Source organism: Apis dorsata, unplaced genomic scaffold (assembly GCF_000469605.1).
Source record: "Apis dorsata unplaced genomic scaffold, Apis dorsata 1.3 scaffold_82, whole genome shotgun sequence".
NCBI lineage: Eukaryota > Metazoa > Arthropoda > Insecta > Hymenoptera > Apidae > Apis > Apis dorsata.
This window is the reverse complement of record NW_006263380.1, coordinates 142,041-148,533: the sequence shown is the minus strand read 5'-3', so window position 1 is coordinate 148,533 and position 6,493 is coordinate 142,041. Positions and strand designations below refer to the sequence as shown.

At 35.2% G+C, this 6,493-nt stretch overlaps 1 protein-coding gene across 2 annotated transcripts in view; it reads left to right on the top strand.

Moving 5' to 3' along the window:
- Positions 1-2,513: 2,513 nt before the first annotated feature.
- LOC102680838 (guanine nucleotide-binding protein G(I)/G(S)/G(T) subunit beta-1) overlaps positions 2,514-6,493 on the top strand; it is a 15,458-nt gene continuing 11,478 nt past the window's right edge. The window contains exons 1-2 of one of the 2 annotated variants that reach the window (XM_006610887.2): positions 2,531-3,019; positions 4,456-4,610. The gene's annotated coding sequence lies outside the window, so the exon portion shown is untranslated. Of the gene's footprint in view, positions 3,020-4,455; positions 4,611-6,493 lie in introns of both variants that reach the window. The other variant, XM_006610885.2, reaches the window with a different exon arrangement.

Below are 6,493 nucleotides of genomic sequence, written 5' to 3'. Positions count from 1 at the left end.
TCGATATTTCTCGAAATATTCATCGACTCCTGTAACCTGTTGGCGACGGCCACCGACACTGCCCACGGGAAACACTGACTTCTAACGACCTTCCTTTTGCCTCGTCACGAGGACAACGCTTGCGTTTCTCATTTCTCGCACAAAACAAAAAAGTAAACGTAATAACAAACAAATCTTTCGTTCGCGTATCCTTTGCCACGCTCCTCGTCCGAGCAACAAACTACATCCTTCTGCGGAGCCACCACGCCTTCCAGGTCCAAAATCGAAACTCCTGCGTCACTCTGTGTTCCAACGTATATCCCGATATTTACTAATAGAACATACTTCCATCGACGAGAATTCCTGGAACGTGATACCGGCACCGTATCCACGGGTTTGTATTGCTAAACACTGTTGCTTTCCCGCGTGCTTCCCACCTTTGGTTTTAAGTGCGTCTACCGGCGAAGAGGCATCTCGAGGCCGCGTGCCGAGCAAAATACCGGAAGGGAGACGAATATATATATACATATATATATGTATATATATGTATATATATGTGTATATATATTTATATATCCTTCCTTCGAAGAAAAATTTTTCCGTTTGTCTCGTTAGTCGCCGTCGTACGGTCGGAACTGAAAAACACGAGGAGGCACGACGACGGGCCGACGTCTCTCTCGGCGACGGCGACGACGACGACGACGAAGACGACGCCGGCGACGATGGGTACGTTAGGGGGATCGTGTACGGCGCCTGCGTCGTCGACGAGCCGTCCCCACCAACGTCACTCACCACCCGATTACACCGCCCTATCGTATCCCCTCGCCACCCAGTGATAATATTGATAAGGTCCTGCGTCTCTTTCGTTCACCGTGTCACCCTTGTTCCGCCTGGAATCCGATCGGACATACGGCCGAAGAAAGGGGATCCTCGTTGATAATGTGAATTCCTCGGAATGAGGAAAGGAGGGGAGAAATTGTTGCTTTGATTATCGCGCTAATTAATTTGCACTTGATCAAATAATAACGCTTGATCGATTACGGTGGCTAGGATTTTCGGATATTTTAATTCGATGTAATAATATTAGACGGGTATTAATGTAAAATAGTTTCGATATGATAATATCGCGTGAATATTAAATATTCTCTATTCGATAAGTAAATATGTACGTTTTGTTTTATAGGAAAAAAGGAAAAGAAAAATGATATGGGATTACGAAATAATAATAATATTTTTGTATTTAGTTATATCTCTATGAGAGAAATGTAGAAATATTGAAAATAGTTTAATTTCTACGATCTACGTGTAATTACCTTTACTTTAAAAATTTCTAAACAAATGTTTATCAAGGCTATTTTTATTGTATATTTTACTTTGTTGCACCTTGTTGATATATATAACTATAGACATTATCTTTTTCTGTTTAATTAACAGTGAGCTTTGTTATAACTCATATATGAACACGAGGTTAATTATAAATCGTTACTAACTATCGTATTCTGACAAAATAGGTATACAGAAATAAATTAGATATCTCAGAAAGAAACACTAGCTTTTTTATTCGTAGTAATAATTTTGCAAATTGTCTAGATAATTTGTGCATGATAGAATATTGAAATAATAAGTTTTTGAGCAAAGATCTATATTAATGCATATATTTTTGTCGACAATGATCTCATTTAATATAGTTTTTTTTTCTATGTTGACGAAACGATTATGTCAAAAATGAAAATCAACTTTCGTTGTTTATTTAACATCGTTCAAGAAAATTCGATAAATATCGATATCATCTATCAATAATATTGTTTCAAAGACTACCATTTTGACATCTTTTGTTCAAAGGTAAAATTATAAAGGTAAAAAAGTCAATGTTAACTTATAAAGGCAACTGTTGATATTGTCATTGCACTGTTTTATCGACACAGAATTGTCTTGATCAATTGTAGATATTCGATATACATTAATACAGATTTCAAATTTAATTCAAGATTAAAATCGAAATATTCTATGTTCCATAAACTATATGTATTTAATTTTTTAAATAATAAATGTAAATTATAATAAATCGTATATTAAGACATATATATTATGGATAAATGGAATATATATTCAAATTTCACCTTTGAAATATAAATTCAAATTCAAATACTCGTTTGATCATTAATTTAAATTAATATTTCAATTGGGGAAAAAGAATTTTTAAACGAAGAACGAAAATTTTATACGATGCCATGACTTACCAATGGAATAACTTCATCCAATGATTTTTCAATCAGTTTCTCGTATCAATCACCATCTTCATCAAAAAAACACGCACACCATAAAGTAGTAGCTTTTCATAATTACTAATTATCAAAAAGAAACGATTTACACTTTCTAAACTTGAATTTTCTACGATTGACGTAACTTCGTATCGATGGCACCGAACTGTGTTCCCTGTCACTGTTGCGTTCGAAAATGGCGGCGCACGAAATAAGCCGAAGGGGTCGCCACTGATGTTCGGGCATCTTCGTGAGCCGGCGACTTCGGGAAATACGGGGTCTACCAAACTCGAAGCACGGAGCCCCGCCCTGCCGCCCGCCAGAGCCGTGAAGCAGCAGTAGCAGCAACAGCAGCTCCGCTTGCTTCGTACAGTTTTTATTCATGAAAACATTTGTCTGATCGTCGTATTATTCGACTAGTAATAACTGCTCGCGGTATACGTTGTGCTCGTCTTTGTCGGTACAGTTCACGCAGTGACGGTTAACCTTAAAAAGTAGTGGCTGTCGCGGTGTTGTCGCGAGAGATAGTCTCGTAGTGAAACAGACTTGTTTCGGTCATTAAGGCATCGTCGCCGAGTGCATTCGCTCTGTTTCTCGACGTTGTTCGAGACGGAGAGGTGTGAAAAGGAAAGTGCATAGTCATCGATGTGAGAAGTCGAGGCTAGGAAGAAGGCCCGCCGCAGCAGGAGGGAGAGAGTGAGGAGCTGTTCGTGGATACGAAAAGCTGATATATCGAGTCGGGAATTTAAGCAACCGTAGGCTCCGTTAGGGAGCTCCAGGTACGATAACAAATTATTTCTTCGCAATAACTCGTAATTTTCCATTTCGAATAAGCGTGAAAACCATTATGACGATTGGCCCTGGCTGGCCCTTCGACTTGATCGGAATAGCCAACATGGCGACCGCCTAGGCTACGCTGTCAAATTTTCCTGTTCCGTCATCGTGGTTATTTTAACATCGGTTACGTTTCTCTCGTATAGTTGGGCGTCTAATATTTCGAATGCAGAAATAACTTTAATAACTTTCTTTAATCATGAAAAATGTTGTTAATTTAGATTTCTCGACTTGTCGACGTGAGTCAGTACCGGCTCCCGCGATAATGAGATTCTTCCTGCTTAAGCCGAACTTTCCTCGTTCAAGAATTTTTCACAGTATAGAAGGAATAAGAGCGAAAAATCGTTTGATAAGCAACAGCAAATTACGCAAGATAAATTATTAGAATTTTTGCTTAGCTAACGATATCTGAGATTACTACAAATTTACATAGAAGATCAATACTCATTAATTTACATGGTACAAGCGTCAGTATTTCATTATCTGTTAATACACGTCTTGTTTTTATTATGAAAATATTTTGTTTTATGTATAAAATTATTACAATCTTATTTCTTTTTTCCTTTTTACATTTAATCTTTATTTAATTTATGTATTGTATTGTACTGTATTTAATTTACGTAATTATTTATCTTTACGAATTTTTATCAATAATTCAATTTGTTATTAAAATTAAAATTAATCATTACTTACTCCCACTTCAATATAAAAAATATTATTAAGATGGCGCGAAACTTAATCATTGAGATATGCTATTGTTGATACTTTGACTACGAAACAATCTATATGAATTATCTTATGATATAAAAATCGTAATAAAATGAATGTTGTGTAATGTTAAATATAAAGTTTACATAAAAATAAACTAATTTTCTTCGATATTAGAAGCGCGAATTTATTTTTCGCAAAAACGTGAATCCGCGAGGTAAAAATACCACGAATATATCTTTATACATCGACTACACGTGTTCTCCAAAAATATAAAACACTTTCATCATCCAGTATATTTTCTAATTATTGCTCGAGGCTGAAAATTAGCATCCAGTTGAATTCTCAAATAATAATCGTAGAGTTAACTTCTAACGTTATAATATTTACGTTATAATTTATATACATATATGTAAACAAGGTATAACAAGAGTTAATGAAATTACAGGCACCTGTTTTTAATTCAAGCATCGCCTTGAAGCTTGTGTCGCGTTTCTAAGAATCGTGAAAGCGATATTTACGTTACCAGTCGTTTTCAAGGTGATCGATCTTAAAAGCGACTCGAACGACCAGAATCGCACGCAATATATCTTCGTTATCGTCGCGTTGCTCTTTTTCCTTCTTTTTTTTTTTATTTTTCTTTTTTATTTTCTTTTTTTACCGTACTTTTCAGAGGTTACGTTATTTCCATCGGCAATGAGTCACATGGGAGAAACGAACGACAAAGGAAATGCAATCGGGTGGACGCGAAGACCTTGAATTATTGTCCAATAATTTTGCACTATCGTTTACTATAACATGCTCCGTTTGGAAAGAGAGCGATATCAGGTCAGGAATTTTCTTTTCAAACTTGTGAATTCCTTTCGATGTTATTCTAATTGCTTTTGTTTCTCAACCGAGGTGATAATTCTTTCATAGAGTGGTATCAGTTTATCAAATTAACATTATCTCTCGTTGCAACTGTTTGGACACGGTCTCTTTGATAAAGAAAGAACACTAATTGCCTGGATAATTTCTCGGAAGAGTGAAAGAGAGAGCAGCTGTACAGGGAAACGGTTGATATTCTCTGCAAACTTTTGATTAAACGGTGTTGACTCATATACTAACGAACTAAGAAAAAGGAAAAAAGAAAAAAAAGGGACGTAAGCCACAGTACAGCAAAGACTGCGCCGCGATTGGCCGACCAATTGCTGCAGCAGCTATCTTAATCGTCTTTAATTGGTTCGAAATATAAAGTCGTCGCAGTCTCGAAGACAAGTGGTGTCTTTGACTCAATTGACAGTGTTTCACTTGTGAAATACGACGTCGATAATATCTGTTATCGATCTTTTGCACTTTCGATCGAGAAAAAGTTGATTATATTCGACTACAAATGATTCGCTTACCCGATAGATAAAAAATCGCGAGAATGCTATGTAAATATTTATGATTGATGTCTACGCATCATGGTACCTATATATCACGATCATTTGCTTCGAATAAAACTTCATCTGGAGAATATTACGAGTTTAATTGCTGTATTTTTCCAAAAAGATTTTATTTCCATTCTAAACAGAGATAAACTGTTTAGCGTAAATTCAACACATGGAAATAATGCTTATCTTTCGTGTCAAATCCTGACGAGATAAGAGAGCATATAAAATCCGAAATATTCTTTTAATAATTTTCAAACTCTTTCATATTTATTTATATTAGATGTTTTGCGTATTTTGCTGTTCAGTTGCGAGATATTTTATCAAAGATCCGAGATTAAAATGAATTTACGAAATATCTCATTCGTAGAATCTTTAAAAATAAATTTTTAGTGGCTCTGTAATAGTAAAAAAGAAAAAGGAATAAATAGTGCTTTTCGTCTGGAATTTGCTAATGGATTTATAAATAAAGTTATCTAGTAAATGCGTACTTTAAACGTAAGAATAGTAGGAGTTAGGTCAGAGCATGCATTCATAAGAACGATTAGTATTTTCAAGAAAAATATAATGTATATGTTACATTCTAGAATATAAGAATATTGTCACTATTCTTTTTCTTCATTTTTTCTTATATATAAAATAATATTCGGTTGTAAATATTGAAAAACAAACCGCAAGATATCTTCTATGAATAATGCATTATCAACATCGCGCCACAAGATAAGAAATGAATAATATTAAACGTGAAATGTCTTAAACTTTAGAAAATAATTCTTTTTCTTTTTTTCTTTTTTTTTTTTTTTTTCTTAACGACATTCACTTTTAAATATTAAAAAATAAGTGAACGAGATGTCTCGTCGACGGATACAAAAGAATTAATGAGGATCACGTTTCGTAGGACGGTTAGTAGGTCGTCAAGTACTTACTCAATGCGAAAGTAATGCCAATGACGTATACAACTAGCGAATTCCCTTCTTTCCTGGCACCCTCCAACCCCCTCCGACCCCACTTCATTGCGGGGTCACGTCCTGTTACACGTTCTTCTCGTCCGTCATGAATTGTTCTTTCTGCACGTTTAATGGACGAATCAGTGAAAAGTAATCGAAAGAAGGGTTGCTGATTTTAAAAGCCTTTCCTTCAATCTACGAGAGTTTTCGAATTTCGAAATCGAATTAATTCCTGAAATTCGTTAACAATCGTTAAATTTCTCTGTTTTTTCATCGTTAGAATATGCTTTGTTGTAAATTAGCAAAGGGGTTCATAGATAAAGTAGAAAAATGAGTGAATTGGATGTAAGAA